The sequence below is a fragment of the Leucoraja erinacea genome, chromosome 17 (genome assembly GCF_028641065.1).
Source record: "Leucoraja erinacea ecotype New England chromosome 17, Leri_hhj_1, whole genome shotgun sequence".
Taxonomy (NCBI): Eukaryota; Metazoa; Chordata; class Chondrichthyes; order Rajiformes; family Rajidae; genus Leucoraja; species Leucoraja erinaceus.
The window spans coordinates 38,082,208-38,104,153 of NC_073393.1; positions in this window are offsets into that span (position 1 = coordinate 38,082,208).

Consider the following 21,946-nt stretch of genomic DNA (forward strand, 5'->3'; position numbering starts at 1 on the left):
CAGGTGTTGTCTTCAATCCAACCTAAAGGAAAAGAATGATTAAATAAATATTATTTTACATCTGCATTTAATAAAGCACAGAATAATGTCCATGTCTTCTTTCTGTGTATCATATTGTGAATTCAATACACTGTCTACATTCTTATTTTGTGAAATGTTCATATTACATTCAAATGTTAATACAAATACATCATGAAAAAAAACAAAATATGTTTGATTTCATAGCGAATAGAACAGATAAACTTGTGTTTGGCTACCCAGCACCTGATGTGCTTTATCCACCAAGTCAGGTAAAGATTTTAATTATTCAGTAGGCAAGAATATTAAACAAAAGTCAAAACTTTCTACAAAGTTTAATCATTAAACTATGAAAATAAGCAGAAAATGGTCTAACAATAGAGGCCTGTGTCTTAATTAATCTCCAGACATCTCCAGAAAGTACAATGTTGCCATCCTCAGTTAGACTCTACAATTAGTTCCAGAAGATCCAGTAAATAACTCCAGATTTTTCACAGACTCAAACCCAAACATGGGAAACTTCACTACCAACTCGGTAGATGTGCATCATATATCTTCCATTAAAGGGGTAAGAATATCCACAGTTGTTAAAATTCATGACGTATTAAAAGTCAAAATTGTTTTGTCATTTGTTGCCAAGCATTAATTCATAACTCCGTCAATATACATGTATTTTGAAGCCAAAGACCAGTTCAAGGTGCAGTACAATAATTGCCTTGCACTGCCAATAGTGATGGTTTAAACTTACTAGAACATCCACGCTCCGCACATCAACACCTCTGTAATGAAGGATTGAGCAAACCGCATTCACAATTTGGCAAAATTCTGTCAACAACATACAGTACTATTGTTTACAATCTGTCACACTACACAATTTACCCCGGTAACAACTTACATGGCATTGATCAGCTGTCCAATTTTGTCCTCCCCAGGACAAACACTGTGTTGTAAAGACATTGGCCGTGTAGTTTATGTCCTCTGCCTGGGTGGTTTTAGGAGGTGCGACCATCACATAGTAAATTCCTGCTCCATGCGTTAACATTTCAGGAGTCAGAATCCATGTATATATGTGATCTTTTGAAAGACAGATCAACTTGTTAGACTATCAATAGGAAGCCTAGTCATATTGTTGTAAACAAGGCCCCAAAATTCAAGACGACCAAATATATTTTATCTCCGAATTCTTGGAATGTTCCCATTCACATTCCAGCAGTTTACCTAACATCCCGAATCTTGCAAGCTGGTCTGGCTGCCCTTCTGAGGTAGTGGTAAACAGTTTACTGCAAACAAACACACGTGGTGGGAGCAGTATGGTCAGACATTTACATTTGTGACTGAGGCAGATAATTGAGGGAAGCTGATGTCTTCCACAAATTAAATTACAAGGTAAAGGATTGTGCAACTTGAGCGCCCTGGAAAGGAAAAGACTACAAAAAGTAGTAAACACTGCCCAGTCCATCATCTGCTCTGACCTTCCTTCAATCGAGGGGATTTATCGCAGTAGCTGCCTCAAAAAGGCTGGCAGTATCATCAAAGACCCACAACATCCTGGCCACACACTCATCCCCCTGCTACCTTCAGGTAGAAGGTACAGGAGCCTGAAGACTGCCAACAACTAGGTTCAGGAATAGCTACTTCCCCACAGCCATCAGGCTATTAAACCTGGCTCGGACAAAACTTTGATTATTAATAACCAATTATCTGTTATTTGCACTTTATCATTTTATTTATTCATGTGTGTATATATTTATATTATAGTACATGGACACACTGATCTGTTTTGTAGTAAATGACTATTATGTTCTGTGTGCTGAAGCAAAGCAAGAATTTCATTGTCCTATAAGGGACACATGACAATAAACTCACTTGAACTTGAACTTGAATCAAGGCAACGAAACAGAAGAGAGGGAGGGAACCCACATCTGCCACCATGGCAATGGTGGAGTTATGGAATCATACTGCATGAAAACAGACCCTTATGCCCCTGTCCCACTTAGGAAACCTGAATGGAAACCTCTGGAGACTTTGTGCCCCACCCAAGGTTTCCGTGCGGTTCCCGGAGGTTTTTGTCAGTCTCCCTACCTGCTTCCACTACCTGCAACCTCCGGCAACCACCTGCAACCACTCTCTGTGTAAAAAATGATTTTCTCATCTCAGTCCTAAAAGACTTCCCTCTTATCCTTAAACTGTGACCCCTTATTCTGGACTTCCCCAACATCGGGAATAATCTTCCTGCATCTAGCCTGTCCAACCCCTTAAGAATTTTGTAAGTTTCTATAAGATCCCCTCTCAATCTTCTAAATTCTAGCGAGTACAAGCCGAGTGCAAATCACAGTCGTAGGTGAAGGATAGCCCTGTCAAGCTCAGGGATTGGTGAAGAGCTGCAGGCGTCCATGTTGTCCATCTTCACGAATTATAAGGATAGAGTCTTTGAAGGAGGCATAGTGGGAAGCAGTGTCGATTAGGTAGTTGTGGGAGTCAGTACGTTTATAATAGAATGTGCAGGGAGGAACTGGAGATGTTGATTTCAACCGCTGGAGTAATTAAGTGGGTGGAGTAATTAAGTGGGTCAGACAGCATCTCTGGAGAAAAGGAATAGGTGATGTTTCGTGTCGAGACTCTTCTTCAGAAGCGAAATCACGAAAGGGAAGGAAGGTGTCGGTGATGGTCCAAGTGCATTTGAGTGCAGGATGGAAATTAGTAGTGAAGCACCATTGCAGTCATCAATGTAGCGGAGATAGAATTTGGAGATAGGGACATTGTACGCCTGGAACACGGATTGCTTGATGTACCTTACTAAGGGGTGGGCACAGCTGGGGCCCATGCGAGCACCCATGGCTACGCCTTTGATTTGGAGGAAGTGGGAGGATTTGAAAGAGAAATTGTTGAGAGTGAGGACCAGCTCCAAAGGTGGAGGAGAATGTTCAGGGATGGAAATTGGCTGGTTATACGATCGAGGAAGAAACGTATGACCTTAAGGCCTTCCTTGTAGGGGATGGAGGTGGAGAGGGGCTGAATGTCCATAGTAAAGATATTGATTGTTCACCAACACCCTGGGTGCAGATATATGTTGATAAAGGGGAGAAGAATCAGAGATGGATCATATGAAAGTGGAAATGGTGTAAATTGATAGCAAACATAACATATTTTATGAATTCTAAATGAGAGCAGAAAGCGACACTAATGCAGCCATTAATTTACTGGATGAAGAGATGAAGGAGGATCATGTTCACAGGCCGAAGATAGCCACAAAGTGCTGGAGTAACTCAGCGGGACAGGCAGCATCTCTGCAGAGAAGGAATGGGTGACATTTCGGGTCGAGACCCTTCTTCAAACTAATATCAGGGGAAAGGGAGATACATAGATTAGGAAGTGTAAGGTGTGAAAATAGGACAAAGGGAATGGAGATCAAGGAAAATGTAAAATAGATCATTGTTAGTTGAGAGAAGATAACAAAAAAGCAAACAGAGATAAAATGTAGTCAGAGACAGTAAGGCTGGACGGAGAACTGGGAAAGGATGGAGGGAGAGGGAAAGCAAGGGTTATTTGAAGTTAGAGAAGTCAATGTTCATAGCGCTGGGGTGTAAACTGCTCAAGCGACATGCTGTTCCTCCAATTTGCACTGGGTCTCACTCTGACAATGGAGGAAGCCCAGGACAGACAGGTCAGTGTGGGAATGGGAGGGGAAGTTAAGTGATGAGGTTGGAGGAGGTGCAAGTGAACCTCTGCCTCACCCGAAAAGACTGTCGCGGTCCTTGGACAGAGTCAAGGGGGGAGGTATAGGGACAGGTGTTGCATCTCCTGTGGTTGCAGGGGGAAGTACCTGGGGAGCTGGTGGTTTGGGTGGGAAGGGACGGGGTTGACCAGGGAGCGGCAGAGGGAACGGTCTCTGCGGAAAGGGGTGGAGATGGTATGATGTGGCTAGTGGTGGGATCCCGTCAGGAGGTGACGAAAATGTTGGAGGATTATGTGCTGTTTGCGACAGATGATGGGGTGCAAGTTGAAACTTTGGTTCCCAACGTTTTTTAGCTCATGGCCCCCTTGGGATCTTTTAATTTTTCTGTGCCCCCCCCCCCCCTGACATTATTAGCGGAAACAAAGCACTTCAATATTATAATACCTTCCATAAAAATATCAGTGTCTATTAATTGCACATATATTCTCTTTTATTCTATTCCACAAACATCAAAAATATTTCAACTACATAGATTTAATTTTATTAGAACTGAAATTTAGGAGGCAACAGGGTGGTAGCTCTGTGGCCCCCTTCATTGAACCTGTGGCCCCCTAAATCCCAAAATTCTTCTGTGGCCCCCCTGAAATTTGCCATATGGCCCCAGGCTGGGAATCAGTGGTTTAAACCAGCACCTGCAGTTCCTTCCTACAAATGTTCATAGCCCTACAAGAAACATAGAAACATAGAATTTAGGTGCAGGAGTAGGCCATTCGGCCCTTCGAGCCTGCACCGCCATTCAATATGATCATGGCTGATCATCCAACTCAGTATCCCGTACCTGCCTTCTCTCCATACCCTCTGATCCCCTTAGCCACAAGGGCCACATCTAACTCCCTCTTAAATATAGCCAATGAACTGGCCTCGACTACCCTCTGCGGCAGAGAGTTCCAGAGATTCACCACTCTCTGTGTGAAAAAAGTTTTTCTCATCTCGGTTTTAAAGGATTTCCCCCTTATCCTTAAGCTGTGACCCCTTGTCCTGGACTTCCCCAACACCGGGAGCAATCTTCCTGCATCTAGCCTGTCCAACCCCTTAAGAATTTTGTAAGTTTCTATAAGATCCCCTCTCAATCTCCTAAATTCTAGCGAGTATAAACCAAGTCCATCTAGTCTTTCTTCATAAGACAGTCCTGACATCCCAGGAATCAGTTTGGTGAACTTTCTCTGCACTCCCTCTATGGCAATAATGTCCTTCCTCAGATTTGGAGACCAAAACTGTACGCAATACTAATTGAAATAAAATCTGAAATGCCTCTTGAGACACTAAAGCCAGAGAAAATATTAAAATCCTAGTACAATAAACAGCAGAATGAGGTGTAAGTATTGCAGCAGTATAGTTATTTGGCATAGAGGAGAACAGAGACACCTGGGGTGGTGGAAGTAAAGGTGGTGGGGTTGGAAGTGCTTCATCCTTTTGACGTTCAGAGGTTTAACAATGCTCACTAGTCATCAGATCCTGTTTTTCATCCGCCAGGTGTGCTAACGCAGTGCTGAACATGGCCATTTGATTGTTAGCAAAGCCCTAGTGTGGGGTTATTCACATCACGAGACACTGGTATAACAATAGGTGTGAACATTGAGAATGGGACTTTGCGAACAAGGGGGGAAGCAGGAAATCCAATGAATTTGTCAAACTGTAAACACATTGGCTGAGATAATATATGATATTTCCTGTGTAGGAAGGAACTGCAGATGCTGGTTTAAACCGAAGATAGACATAAATTGCTGGAGTAACTCAGCGGGACATGCAGCATCTCTGGAGAGAAGGAATGGGTGACGTTTCGGGTCGAAACGTCACCCATTCCTTCTCTCCAGAGTTGCTGCCTGTCCTGTTGAGTTACTCCAGCATTTTGTGTCTATGATATTTCTTGTTCCCTTTAAGCATAAAAAGGAAGCCAAACGAAGGTTTGTCACAAAGTAATTTATTACATATTGTCAGCATCATGTAATATGACAACATTGTAGATATTTGTGGGAATAAAGCAAGTAGAAATTCCAGGAAAGAGCTCACAGAACCGCAAGATGCCAAACTCCAATGGAAGCCAAGTTTAGTCACTTTAGGGTTGGTAGGAAACCAGATTGTACGAGCTAATTGCGTAAACATAACAGTTACTATATTTTTTGAAACTGAGAACTGCACTTGGAATTGGAAACAGACTTGAGCCCGAATCAGAAGGAATAATTTAATTGGATTTATGGAGATTTCCTTCTCATGTTTACCATTGAAAGGCAGACGTGCTTCAAATGTTTAAACCATTGGAGTTTCTACAGTGAAAGATCATTTTGTTGATGAAGTAGCAACAAGAGATGTAGCAGGAGTTTTCAAAACCAAGGATAACCGACCGTTAATGTTAAATGCCCGCCAAACTTCACAGCTGTGTATCTCTGACTTATTAAAAGTTGTCTGGCTTCTTAAAAGTGTCTCCCCCCTTCTCCCCTCCCCCCTTCTTTTAAAGGATATACCGTACACTGTGCTAGCCATCTTAACCTTCCTGTTCATCGCGGTGTGTGTCTGTATCAATTTGGCTTTGCACCGTGTGAATTTCAGACAGAGGTCCCCCTGCTTTCTCTGGCCCCTGCCTTTGGGTGTGTGTGTGTGTGTGTGTGTGTGTGTGTGTGTGTGTGTGTGTGTGTGTGTGTGTGTGTGTGTGTGTGTGTGTGTGTGTGTGTGTGTGTGTGTGTGTGTGTGTGTGTGTGTGTGTGTGTGTGTGTGTGTGTGTGTGTGTGTGTGTGTGACTCTGACTGTCGCCGTTCCAGTTCCCGGTTTTTCAGCGAGTGCCGTGAACTAAGAGGGAGTTAGATGTGGCCCTTGTGGCTAAGGGGATCAGGAGGTATGGAGAGAAGGCGGGTACGGGATACTGAGTTGGATGATCAGCCATGATCATATTGAATGGCGGTGCAGGCTCGAAGGGCCGAATGGCCTACTCCTGCACCTAATTTCTATGTTTCTAACTTGACAGTCACCGGCAGTCCGTTGAAAAATCACTCAAGTGGGACAGGCCCTTAACTCCAGCTTTTTGTGTCTAACACCAATTATGTTTTCTTTTCATTTAACATAACTTGAATGACTCCAGTGGTTTTGTCTTTATTTTTTTTCTGCCGAGTGGATATTCCTGGGCATTTTAATTTATTTTACAAGGTTTTCGATGAATACCTCAAACCTAATTTTTGCAGATTTACTGGATTATTTAACCAATGTCATGTTCTCTATTCCCTATTCTCCAACAAAGCTGACAAAACCATTGGATTACATGTAAAAGGGAAAGTTTATATTAATAGGTCATCACTGGGCATTGCCAGATTTTCTTTTGCAAATCATATAGTTGGGCATCACAAAATTGTCATATTACATAATTGGGATTCAATATGGATTTCAACAATTTCACTTCTTTTCCCCCAACAAATGTTGTTGGATAATTCAGTTTCAACTTGTTCCTTCTTTTTTCTCTTCTATCTCTGGGTCTTTATTCTTTGGAGCGCAGAAGGTTAAGGGGGGACTTGATAGAGGTCTTTAAAATGATGAGAGGGATAGACAGAGTTGACGTGGATAAGCTTTTCCCACTGAGAGTAGGGAAGATTCAAACAAGGGGACATGACTTGAGAATTAAGGGACAGAAGTTTAGGGGTAACATGAGGGGGAACTCCTTTACTCAGAGAGTGGTGGCTGTGTGGAATGAGCTTCCAGTGAAGGTGGTGGAGGCAGGTTCGTTTTTATCATTTAAAAATAAATTGGATAGTTATATGGACAGGAAAGGAATGGAGGGTTATGGTCTGAGCGCAGGTATATGGGACTAGGGGAGAATACTAGAAGGGTCGAGATGGCCTCTTTCCGTGCTGTGATTGTTATATGGTTATATGGTTATATGTGTCCCGAACTGAAATGTCACCCATATTTCGCTTAGGCAGCTTACAATCCAGTGGTATGAGTGTTGATTTCTCCAACTTCATAACTCTTGCTTTCCCTCTCTCTCCGACCCTCCCCCATTCTAGTTTTCTGACTAGTCTCAATGTCCTCCTGATCAAATTTTACTGATTGCATGCCTCCTTGTCACCTTCCCCTCAGCTAACAATGAACCATTCTTCATTTCCTTATCATCGTCTGCTTTGATCTGCTTTCACACCTTACCCTTCCATATCTCCCTCTCCCCTGACAGTCAGAGGAAGGGTCTCGACCCAAAACATCACCCATTCCTTCTCTCCAGAAATGCTGCCTGATCTGCTGAGTTACTCCAGCATTTTGTGTCTATCTTTGGTGTAAAACAGCATCTGCAGTTCCTTCCTACATATTCCCTCACTCTGCCACCAGTGACTGCAGAGAGTGGGGAGTATTAGAATGGTGCAGGGTAAGTGCAGAGGCATAGACTGAATGGTCTTTCACCTACAGTTATCAACAGATCAATGCAGTAATAGTCGATTGGGAAACAAACTCTCATTTAATATATTATTATGCAGCCAAAATGTTAAAAATGTTGAGAATTTGAAAGGAAAACAAAAGGACTGTATGTCCACAACATAGTGAAGAGAAATATAAGGAGGAAGATAAATGTTAGGAATGTATCTTTGGAAACTCTGAAGAAGGATAAACTTTGACAAGTCATAAGTTAACCTATCCGTACAAATGGTGAGCAATTTGCTTCCAGCGATTCTTACTTTTTCATTTACTTTACCACTGATATAATTCTTCCATTGGCCCCATGCAAACACAAATTGGAATTAGTTACTAAATTATTATTTAAAAAGTGATATGGAACTGGTAAACCCCACAGCCTTAATGTTAATGGAGATAAACAAATGATAATTCCCTATTTTTGTGAATGAAAAAAGGTTTCAATTTACCTCCATTGTTATGTATAATGGGCAGCATTGTCTGAAGCTGAAATGTTGTCTCAGTTGGAGTATACTGAAAGCCTAGGAACAGCTGAAGAGGGTAGTGTTCTTGTGGTGTGATGTTGATTACCACTGTATCTTCAGCTGAAGTGACATTTAGCTCCATACTCAAGGGATTTGTAAATGACTGGAACACTTTGGTTACGTTTTTCCTGGGAAGGTTCATCTGACAAGAAAATGTGACAATCAAAAACATTTATCATGATTGGAAGATTTTTACGGTCTAACTGCACTGAAAAAAATAATGCATTGAATGATTCTGACCCGTCATAATATTGGCTCTTGCAAAGGAACACTGCCACTCTGTGGCATGGTCAACTGCACCAATCATGTAAGCTAGCAGGAGATGTACTGAAGGTGGACACAAAATGCCGGAGTAACTTAGCGGGGCAGGCAGCATCTCTGGGGCGAAGGAATGGGTGACGTTTTGGGTCGAGACCCTTCTTCAGACTGTCCTGCTACATTGGAGGTATGTCCATTTTCAGGGAAATGATCCAACTTGGTTCTAACAAAAACAAGACTGTGTATTACTCGAAAACGTTGATAAATACTCCAGATTTTCACAAGATTCAACTTCAGATGCTGCCAATAACAGTCCAAGGAGAATCATACATGATTAGGAGTAAAGGCCATGATTTGTCATCGATCAAACTCCCATGTCAGCAACTCCAGTTTGTTTTGGCAGTAGTATCTGAGAAGGGCACAATATTAGTGGATTAACTTTTGTGCAATTACTGGATTATTTAGCCAGAACCTGTGCTCCAATGAGATTGCAAGGAGTTCCTGGGGGATCGAAGGTCAGGGCATAGATTTCAGTCAGATTTGTATGGATGCAAATTTGGTTTGTAGATCTGAAGAAGGGTCTCAACCCAAAACATCACCCATTCCTTCTCTCCAAAGATGCTGCCTGTCCCGTTGAGTTACTCCAGGATTTAGTGTCTATCTTTGGTTTACAGTAAATTCAAACTAACTTTGAAAATCAGTCTTTCGCTCCAACATAAATGTAAAGACCTGGGAGATAGCCTGATCAATAACAAGGATTACCTCTATGTTCTTTGATAGATTGTAGACTGCTACTTCAGAGTTATTAGAGTTTAGCAGAATCAAACTACCCACATTCGCATTGACTTGTTTACCTCCAAAAGACGAAAAGGGATTGAATTCAAAACCAGCCAGCTGAAAAACAGAGAAGTTCACACATTTGTAACTAATAGTTCACTTTACAAGATAGTTAGTTAACGAGCTGAATGGACCGTTTCTGTCATCTATCAGTATGGACTCAGTCAGCCAAAGAGCCTGTTCTGGGCAGAATAGCTCCACGACTGACTCTATCCCATGTGGAGCTATCTAAAGATATTACGCTGAGAAGAAAATGCAATTACTTACTTTTATTTGAATTGAGGGATCTGCGTCGATGATGTGCTTTAAAGCTCTTTGAGAAGGAAAGGTGAAACTTACACGGCCAGGTCCTGGGGTGGAAACTGTACCATTTGCTAAGTCAGTTGATCTGATCCTGTGATGAAAACATGTGTTACTGTTCAGTGCTAATATATGAGTTAAATATCAATACAAAAAGCAGACTATTATCTAAAATGGTGGCCGACTAGGAAAAGGGGAGATGCAGCGAGACCTGGGTGTCATGGTACACCAGTCATTGAAAGTAGGCATGCAGGTGCAGCAGGCAGTGAAGAAAGCGAATGGTATGTTAGCTTTCATTGCAAAAGGATTTGAGTATAGGAGCAAGGAGGTTCTACTGCAGTTGTACAGGGTCTTGGTGAGACCACACCTGGAATATTGCGTACAATTTTGGTCTCCAAATCTGAGGAAGGACATTATTGCCATAGAGGGAGTGCAGAAAAGGTTCACCAGACTGATTCCTGGGATGTCAGGACTGTCTTATGAAGAAAGACTGGATAGACTTGGTTTATACTCTCTAGAATTTAGGAGATTGAGAGGGGATCTTATCCAAAAACTTACAAAATTCTTAAGGGGTTGGACAGGCTAGATGCAGGAAGATTGCTCCCGATGTTGGGGAAGTCCAGGACAAGGGGTCACAGCTTAAGGATAAGGGGGAAATCCTTTAAAACCGAGATGAAAGAACTTTTTTCACACAGAGAGTGGTGAATCTCTGGAACTCTCTGCCGCAGAGGGTAGTCGAGGCCAGTTCATTGGCTATATTTAAGAGGGAGTTAGATGTGGCCCTTGTGGCTAAGGGGATCAGAGGGAATGGAGAGAAGGCAGGTACGGGATACTGAGTTGGATGATCAGCCATGATCATATTGAATGGCGGTGCAGGCTCGAAGGGCCGAATGGCCTACTCCTGCACCTAGTTTCTATACTCTGCTTGTCAACTGAGAATTTAAACATAGGGCAGATCTTCTATTGCCCAGGGATTCCCAGTCGTCTGACCCCTGGTCCACATATTTTTATCCATCGTGCAGATGTAGTCATGCACTGGAAGCAACTGCTCCCAGACAATAGAGCATCAAGGCCTTAACGGACAGTGAGACAACCTCTCCTAACCGTATTCATATGCATTCAAAACCACACTGCAAAGAGGTGGGCAACCGTCTCCTCTCCATAGCACTCGTCTCGAGGGCAGTGTGCTCTGCGAGTGAGGTTCCGACGGTGCAGGAAGGATCTGACTGGGAGGGCTCCCCTCACCTCCAGCCAAGCCAGGTCTTGGTGCATGTTGGTGAGTTCTGGCCATGAGGCATTTTGCCAGACAAGCTGGGCAGTCTGCTCTGGGAACCACACCACAGGATAGTCAAATATAATCAAAAATGTAGATAATGAAAAAAATGTAATTGAAAGACTAAAACACATCTCTGTGATAGATGTCAATTTCAAGAAGCCAACAACGCATACCTTTGTAACTTGTATAAAAATTCAAAATTTTGGAGTGGACATTTTTTAAATTATTTCTGAAGTTATCAATATCCAATTGGACCAAGAGCCAAAATTAATATTAATAATATTAGAATTATCAGAACATACTACAAACTTTATGACAAGTCAGAGACAATTTCTTGACTACAGTCTAATAACTGCAAAAAGATTAATACTAAAATTTTGGAAAAAACAAAATGGGTTGCGGAAATGACTGAGACCTTGCATTTTGGAAAAAATAAGACTTGTCTTAATTGACAAACCGGAACTTTTTGTTAGAATATGGTCTCCAGTTATTGAATATTTGAAAAGGTAAACTGATTTAACACAAAACCAGGGTTGAAACCCGAGATTGGGATTGGATGAATAGTTACACTCAACATTTCCTGGATCTATCTCCATAATCTTGTCATTGGTAGTTTCCTTCTGCGTCTCCTTTTTTTTCTCTCTTCTTCTCCTCTCTCTATTACTTTCTCTCATCTCTTTCTGCCTTTATCTTAAAAAAAAACTGAAGCTATGTAAGAAATCTGTAATTAAATAGTCGCTTATTATTATTTGTACATACGCTTCTAATAAAAAATAATTATTTAAAAAAAAAAGAAAGACTAAAACACACACATTCACACATGTCAGACCAAATAAATTAATGTAAATAATGCAAATAATCTAATCAAAAAAAAATCTTCACCTACTTTTCTCCCTTTGATTTCAATGGGCCATCTGTATTTGTGCCAGGTTAGACTGGAACAGGTTCAGTTGAAATGTGCACTGTCCTTATGGACTCCAGAGTTATGCACTAGCACAGCTCAAGTTCCCAGGACAGTGGAGTGGTGGACAGTGTTGCAAACACTGCTTAGCAATAGCCAAGTATATGGGGTGGGAGATTGCAACCTTCACGTGGTCCGCCCTGTTTCAACGAATGCAATCAACCCGGCGTGCACAATCAAATAGAACAAGTTGTCCTACAACTTTAGGTTGTGCACGCCATTCGCAAGAAGAAGAAGAAGCCAAGTATATGTCTGATCTGATGGCAGATCCACACCGATTTTAATTGAAGAATTACTTTATGTCATTCCATTATCATTTTTACAGCAATGGAGGTACAAGGAACTGCAGATGGTATATAAAAAAAAGAGTTCCAACCCAAACCATCACCAGTGCATTCCACCATGGCTGCTGCCTGAACTTCTGAGTTACTCAAGTACTTTGTGTTTATTTACTTGCAGAGCGATTATGGTTTCATAATGTAATGCTGCATTGGAAAATGTCTAAGCTAAATGCCTTTACTTACCTTCTCTATTTCAGACCCTTCACCATGGTACCAACTCCCCTAACACACAGTCCCCCGACTCCCAGCCCAATTGTCCCCCATACTTCTCTGCTCCTTGATCTCCTAATCACCGACCCATCAAATTCCCTGATACTTACCATCTGCAGATTATTGGTCCTCATCCCCAAAACTAAAACAGGTTTTGATCTCCAAGCACCCCATCTAAAATGACGCTCTTGTCCATCCCAATGGATAATCCCTACACAACTCTGTCCCAAATCAGGGTCCTGCAATGTAGAGCTAGACCCAGTCAGGGCCTCTGTTGTAACACTCCACAGCATTCCTGGCCCAATCTCTCTCCCCTCTAACCTGGCCTCAGTCTCAGGCACTGAACCATACAGCACAATGTTTTTTGACCGTACCCATTAAGTGGACTCAAGAGTTCGACTCCATCAGCTCAGATCAGAGGTGAGAGCGTTTTCATTTGAGACACAGCTAAAACCCACAGCTGAAAGAAGGGTGGCAAAAGGCAGATTCTCCTCGTATCCAAATCAGCAAGGATGCCTTAAGGGTCTGTCCCACTTGTGCAATTATTTTTGGCGACTTGCTGGCACCCGTCAGAGTCGCAGCAGGTAGCCAAAAATGTTCAACATGTTGAAAGTTCACCCGGCGACATGCCTGTTTGGTCGTGAGTAGTCGCCCAAAGAATCGTACCATTTTCTGGTCGCCGCTGGATTTTTAACGTTGACATTGTTCGGCGACCTGCTGCGACTGTGACGGGTGCCGGTAAGTCGCCGAAAAAAATCACGTAACTGTGTCGGGCCCTTTAGTGAACTTCACCTAAAGCAATGCATCAGTCACTTTTCGCACCAGTGTTTAATAGTTAGATTCTGCACACAGGTTGGTTACCAGATTCCCTTAACAATTACATTTCAAAACTTAAAACTTTCTGGAGCTTTCAAAAATCTATAAAAGTTTGATTTTCTATCTAAAATATATCACTTCCTAAGGCATTCCTCCCCTCAGACAAACTGCCCAGTGGCACTGACCTATGCAGGGATTCATATATATAATGGCTAAATGCATGAGCAGGGAGTTAATAACATCATGTTCCACCCCTTCTGGAGAGAAAATGAATGTGACAAAAATTCTTCTTCTTCTTTCGTGTGGCGTGCACAGTCTAAAGTTGTTGGACAACTTGTTCTATTTGATCTTCTGTTTGTGCACGTCGAGTTGATTGCATTAGTCAAAACAGGGCGGACCACGTGAAGGTTGCAATCTTCCACCCCGTGACTAAACTGAAGACATTATACAGGTATATCTCCTAGTCACTGCATTGCACACAATTAGGTTGGAGTTAAGTGTAATTGGAATCAAATATTCATCCTGAAAAGACCCATTTTGAATGATTGACAAAGCACTGGTGTTCCAGAGAGCAGGAAGAATCCGTACAAAAACATCATATAAATTACCTTTGGTAATATTTGCCAATGAAGCACTTTGCCTTTTGTAAAATGTTCTTATATCCATTATAATAACTATTACCCTTTTTATTTTAATTAGTTTAACACTTCTATTAAAAATAAAACTAAGAGATCATATCAGTTTTAAATATGACCATAGTATTTCCTACCAAAGAACATAAAGGTTACAAATTTAAATGTCTCAAAAAGTTGTTTCCCAAAATATTAGTTTTGTTTTAAGGCCATAATTATCAGTAGTAATGTGAATGAATTACCTGCTTAAGTACACGCTAAGTTTCAGTCCTTGCAAAGTAACTGGTTTATCTCCTTCCTTTATCGTGGCCAAAATCACAGTTTGTATTTTCTCCAGAGACTGCATCAGATTGCTTGTCATTTGTGTCAACTAATGAAAGGGCAGAGAGCATTGATTGTTCAGTTTTATTAGGACATTGTTCATCTTCATTTCATTTATATCTCAAATTGAAAGTCAGTTAGAATATTATTTCTGTCCCTGATGCCTATAACAATTATATTACGGAAGCTCACTCTGATGAAAATATGGGATAGTAAAAATGCAAAGGGTAGAGTGGGGAAGAACTTCTTGTATGTATCTAGGAGAACTATATCTCAATAAGTACATTCGCAGGCTGACTCAGACATATGCACCATTGGTAGGAAGGAAGTGCAGATGTTGATTTACACCAAAGGTGTGTACAAAATGCTGGAGTAACTGAGGCAGCATCTCTGGAGAGAAGGAATCGGTGACATTTAGGGTCGAGACCCTTCTTCAGACCCCATTATTGGGTCAGGTACTAATGAACGAGGAAGGCCGAGTGAGGTAAGTGCCAGTGGGAAAACATTCAGGGAACAGTATTCATAGTATCTGGAATTTAGAATAATCATGGAATGGATCAAGTAGCGATTTAGAGTAAGAATCTATATTTAAAAGAATCATAATATCAATGAGTTGAAATAGATCCAACCAGGGTCTAAGGTTGAGGGACTTATGCAACATAGAGGGACATTGACAACATGGCTCCAGAATTAACTAAAGGACAGAGCAAATGTATCAGAGCTATGGTTACGTTTTGGGCTGGATGAAGAATACAGTGGTATTTAGCCAAAGATTATTATGAGGATCATTACTTTTCTTTACATGTATTAGATGAATATTGGGTTCTGTATAAAATGGAACTGTGTTCAGCCACAAAATGATTAATGGGCAACAGGTAGTATTTATAAAGATTATTTTAGCCAATCTACTCAACATCAATAATTTTAAGGAGTTACTCTGCATATTACACTTTATCTTGTAGTTAAGCTACTGAAAACTTGTAATGCTTTTTAAATAATCAATTTGTTGACATCATAAGTAACATAGATATTAGCTCTTGTATTTTCACAAATATTGGTCTCTGCTTTTCAAAAATAGTTCACACTGTTGACCATGGATAAGGCAGGCATGGGTTATTGATGGGGCCGATCAGCCATGATCACAATGAATGGCGGTGCTGGCTCGAAGGGCCGAATGACCTCCTCCTGCACCTATTTTTCTAATCTGAGACATTTTAACGTGAAACAACAGCAGTGTAAAATACATGTTACTTCTACATGGATTGTACTTTCAAATCCTCTGTTGTAGATTATACACAGTATGATAATTTACCATGTCGCTTGTGTGGGTATTTATTGCAGGTTCCAGCTCCATTGTTGCAAACAATTGATCCACTGCATGGAACAAAGAATTGGCAACCAAGTCTATTTTTTCAAGAGAGTTCTCAGCGTTATCTTGTAGGTGCAGCAACTGCGTACTCAGCGACAGAAGCACTTCACTGGCATTCACCTATGTAGAAAGTTGAAGAGTTCAAACAAATAAAATTGAATCAGAAAAAGAGAAGCCGAGTACATATTTTGATCGTCTACTTTCATTTTCCAAATTAATGGTTGACATTTTGGGACTTCACTCAATTTTTACTCCAGAGACTTGCGTTTTCGCCTGAGAGTGAATCAGTACTGTGTGTGTACCACGAGGGCTGCTATTATTTACCAATCTTAAGGAAATTGGAAATTTGCTTTTTGTTCTTTTCATTGCTTGTAAATATTGATTGTAATGTCCAATTGTTTGATAATTTCGATTTTGTTACTATTAATGTCTTTAATGTCTTTACTTGTTCGGAATAAATTAAAAAAAAAAAAAAAAAAAAAAAAAAAATCACTTGCTTAAAACTGAGCACTTCAATGTAATTACCTTCTGCAACATTATTGAGAGGTGAATGATTGCACAGAAAACACAGACTTGTCTTTCAAGGGGGTGGTGGGGGTGGGGGGGTCCAATTTTGGAGCATGAGAATCAATTATCGCTCCATAATCTGAAACGGTTGTGACTTGGTGTTGCAGTCTGCTCACTAAGGATACGGTAGAGGTTTTACTTCATGATAGAAAGGCACAAAATGCTGGAGTAACTCAGTGGGTCTGGCAACATCCCTGGAGAACATTGATAGGTGACGTTACGGGTCTTCAGTTTCAGTTAATCGCCTTTGCTGACCATTCATTTTCATTGGCTCATTGTGGAAAAACAACATAGGCACGAGTTTTCAGAACCAAGGAAAACCGACCAGTAATGTTAAATGCCCACCGAACCTCACAGCTGTGTATCTCTTATTAAAAGTTGGCTGGCTTCTTAAAAGTTGTCTCCACTCCTTCTCCCCCCTTTTAAATGACTTACCGTACACTGTGCTAGCCGTCTTAATTATAGCGCCAACCTTCCTGTTCATCGCGGTGTGTGTCTGTATCAAGTTGGCTTTGTACCGTGGGAATTTCAGACAGCGCTCCCCCACTTTCCCTGGCCCCTGCCTTTGCAGTGTGTGTGTGTGTGTGTGTGTGTGTGTGTGTGTGTGTGTGTGTGTGTGTGTGTGTGTGTGTGTGTGTGTGTGTGTGTGTGTGTGTGTGTGTGTGTGTGTGTGTGTGTGTGTGTGTGTGTGTGTGTGTCTGACTCTGACAGTCGCCGTTCCATTTCCTGGATTTTCAGGCGACTGCCGGCAAATTGACGTACAGGTTTGTAGGTAAATTGGCTTGATGTATGTGTAAATTGGCTTGGTGTATGTGTAAATTGGCTTGGTGTATGTGTAAATTGGCTTGGTGTATGTGTAAATTGGCTTGGTGTATGTGCAAATTGGCTTGGTGTATGTGTAAATTGGCTTGGTGTATGTGTAAATTGGCTTGGTGTATGTGTAAATTGGCTTGGTGTGTGTGTAAATTGTCCCGAGTGTGCGGAGGATAGCATTAATGTGCGGGAATCGCTGATCAGTGCGGACTCTCTTGGACCGAAGGGCCTGTTTCCGCGCGGTATCTCTAAATTAAACTAAACATTCTCTGCTCATCCATGTGCCTATCAAAAACCTCTTAAATGCTCTATTGTGTCTGCCTCCATCACCACCCCTGAAAGCATATTCCAGGCACCCCAACTATGTAAAAAATACACCCTAAACTTCCCTTTTAAGTTTTGCCCCACTCACCTTAAAGCTATGCCCTCTAATCTTTTATATTTCCAAGACTGGGAAAAAGATTCTGAATAAAATATATGTTTCTACTTAAATTCTATTAGTTACAACAAACAAGTTCTCTGCATCCTTACTTGTGATGTTAACGTCAGATTACTGCCGGTTTTGGTCAATCGATCTAGCAATGCTGATGCCTCTTCTACTTTGGTCAAGTCATCCCCACTTCTCATTATGCAGTGGAAATTCAGCATTTCCTCTTCCTTCGTCTTGCCACGATCCAGGCGAGTGTAGGAGAAACAACAGCTTCATGAGAAATCATGTCGTCTTACCCAGATCTCTACCATTTCTCCACATCCCTTGTTCTGGCGATTCTGTATTTGGAGGTGGAGTATGCAAATGTGATTCTCCCACCTGCTCTATCCGTGGCCCTCATCATCAGGCGTGAGAAGCTTCAAGTGTCCTTGGCTGTGGCAGCTACTCAGTGTCAATTTAAGAGACAGAATTCATCACAGTCACACAACTGACCTTGAGTTATGCAGTTCACTAGTTTTTATATGGAAATCCCAATTTAGGAGCAATGCTACAAAATTAAATCTATGCATGGGCTTGCACCCAAATTATTGAAGAATTCTCATTTAGTGTATTATTTCCAGTTTGCTACCTAGTCCAATCTGGTCAGGGGGAAGAGAGGTGCGACCTGGCCATCTGCAAACACATGAGGTGGCAGGGACATCTCTTCCTGGGACAATGTTTTTGCAAAGCATGTGCAGTCCTGCTTTCCACGCATGTTAATGAAATGAATGCTACAGTGGGCCTATTTCCCCTGCGAAATCTCAATTTATGACTCAGGTCATAAGGTCATAAGTGATAGGATCAGAATTAGGCCCATTCGGCCAGGGCAGAAAACCCGGGGGGGCCAGAGGGGACACGTCCCCCCCATGTTTTGAGAGGTGGGGGACATCTCCCCCAAGTTTTTGTGATCCCGATTTTAAAATCTCTGTTTTTAGCGCTGGATTGAGCCTCCGAAGCCTCGCGCGCACGTGTGTGAGTGTGCGCATGTGCGCGTGGCCGCCAAAAAACTGTGTCCCCCGTCCCCTTCCATGTTTTGATAGCGAGTTCTGCTCTTGCATTCAGCCCACCATGTCTACTCGCCATTCAATCACGGATGATCTATCTCTCCCTCCTAACCCCATTCTCCTGCCTTCTCCCCATAACCATTGACACCTGTACTAAACAAGAATTTATCTAGCTCTACCTTAAAAATATCCATTGAGTTGCGTGGTTGTGATAAATTCTGTCTCTTAAATCAAAGTTCCTTGCACAGCCAAGGACAAGGACACTTGCAGCTTCATGAATCTATTGCGTCTGCCACTTTCCAGTTTCATTGCCAGATTTGGGGATTATGTTTGTGGCTTATTTTGTGACATCCGTCTATTAAATGCACAGCAGGATTTGGATTCCCCTTCAAACACATGCAACAATGAGTGAAGCCATTTACTGTGACAAATTAACTGAACCCCACTTCCGTACAGCACTGCCCAGAGGTCATATTTAAGCGGACCAAATATGGAGATTTGTGGAACATAGTCCCGGTGTCTGGGACGGGCCGGGAAAATCATCAATGACCCCTCTCACGCTAACCATGGACTGTTTGCCCTCCTCCCATCAGGGAGGCGGTCGGTACAGGAGCCTCAGGTCTTGCACAAGCAGGCTGAGGAACAGCTTTTTCAACAACACCATTACACTGCTGAACTCGGAGTCCCGACGCTAGCCATCCTTAGACTCTCCCACTTGTATACAGTTATCTGCCTATGTATCAGTTTTAATTCATCCACAATCCACACATTGTTAACCAGTATTTTTTTTTACTTTTACTGTATGCCGACTTTGTATTTTTATTTTTATTTCTACTATCTTGCACTATGACGATGACCAGACGCTAAACTACATTTCGTTGTACCTTGACTTGTATTTGTGCAATGACAATAAACTTGAATTGAATTGAATTGAATTAGTTGAGGAGCTTTAAGCAAACAACGATTGGCTAACGGAAGAAATCAGCCATGATATCTAATGGATAGACTCAAAAAGCTGGAGTAACTCAGCGGGACAGGCAGCATCTCTGGAGAAAAGGAATAGGTGACATTTAGGGTCGAGACCCTTCTTCAGACAGAGAGTCAGGGGAAAGGGAAACGAGGGATATAGATGGTGATATAGACAGATAATAGAACAAATGATGGAAAGATATGCGGATGATAAAGGAAACAGGCCATTGTTAGCTGTGGGCTAGGTGAGAACAAGTTACAGACAATGAGACTCAACAAGGTGACTTTGAAACGAGTACGATGACTGGGGTGGTGGAGGGATGGAGAGAGTGGGAATGCAAGGGTTACTTGAAGTTAGAGAAGTCAATATTCATGCCACTGGGTTGTTAGCTGCCCCAGCGAGATATGAGGTGCTATTCCTCCAATTTGCGTATGGCCTAATATCTAATGGATATCTGTAATAGAATAATGCTCTGTAGATTTTTGCATGCAATGGACCCATGGAATTAAATGACCTTCCCTAATTTAAATGTACTCCCTATTATCAAAGAAGGGGATGAATTGGCTACTTAATGCTTGCAAATTCCACAAGACCAAACACTTGCTTCTGGCCAGCCATTCAGTGTCAATAACATGAAGAGTTCCAATGGATGGGCATTCACTGAGGTACCAGTTCCAGCGGAATATTTATCCGATGCGATAAATATTCCTTTAACTGCAGCAAAGTGCTTGGAAATATCTGCACACGAAGAATCATTCAAAGGAGGTTGAATAGTTTGAACAGAAACATTTATCGGTGATGGCCTTATAGAGGAAATGTGTGGAACTGTTGGGATAAAATCTCTTGTAGGAGAAAGGTGTGCACTGAATGAAGGTAATGGGACTATGCTTTTGGTGGTAGATTCTGATAGGAAATGGTTCACAGTTATAGATGGTGTTTGGATATCTTCTGATTCATGGTGATCTTTATGTCTCTGCAGCTGTGGGAGAAAAGAAATCTGAAATGCATAGAAACTTTAGCAGGGTTGATTGGAATATCGTTTAATATCCACAATTCCTGTATATCATTTATATATGCGCCCCTCAATAGATCAACTTAAAAATAGAATTGTCATTTAACATTTGATCTTCCCAACTAGGGTTTTGTGAGGGCTGGCTAAACTGGCAAGTGTTTAATTTCTGAAACACTTGAGTCTTTTAAAGCCCCTAAAACAATATATTGTTTGTTCTCAGATTCATTTTAAATATTGACTCATTTTATTAAATCTTTGTTGGGGAAAAGTTGTAATTCGAACACTTGGTTTACCTCTCCATGTCCCAGTCTGATGGATAAAGCCAGAAAGGAGTTTCACCTTCCTAACTAATTGTGGTAATGGTGGCTGAGTGGTTAAGGTGATTGACTAGAAATCCATTAGGGATTGACAGCGCAAGTTCGAATCCAGCTGACTGCAAGAACAGCAGCTCTGGCGGAGATACCATTGTGCGTGTAATTTCTTACCTGCATTTTCAGAAGGCTTTTGATAAGATGCCACACGTGTGGCTGCTAAAGAAGATGCAAGCCCATGGCGGAAGAGGGAAGATACTAGCATGGATAGCAGGTTAGCTGAATGGCAGAAGGCAAAGAGTGGCAATAAAGGGGGCTTTTTCTGGGTGGCTGTCAGTGCCTTCGGTGACCTGTCGGGGGTCGGTGCTGGGGCCGCTACTCTTCATGTTGGATATAAATGATGTGGATGAGGGAATTGAAGGCTTTGTGGCCAAGTTTGCAGATGATACGAAGATAGGTGGAATGGCAAGTAGTGTAGTCAAAGCATGGACTCTGCAGAAGGACTTGGACAGGTTGGGAGAGTGGGCTAAGAAATTTCAGATGGAATACTGCGTAGCAAAGTGCGGAGTCGTGCATTTTGGTAGTAGCAATAAAAGCGTAGACTATTTTCTATATGGGGAGAGAATTCAGAAATCGGGGGTGGAAAGAGACATGGGTTGCTGGCACAGGCTTCCCAAAAAGTTAATTTACAAGTCAAACCGGTAGTAAGGAAGTCTAATGCAATGCTCGCATTTATATCAAGAGGATTAGAATATTAAAAATATGGATGTATTGTTCAGGCTTTATGAAAGGCTAAAGGATAGAATGAGTGTGGA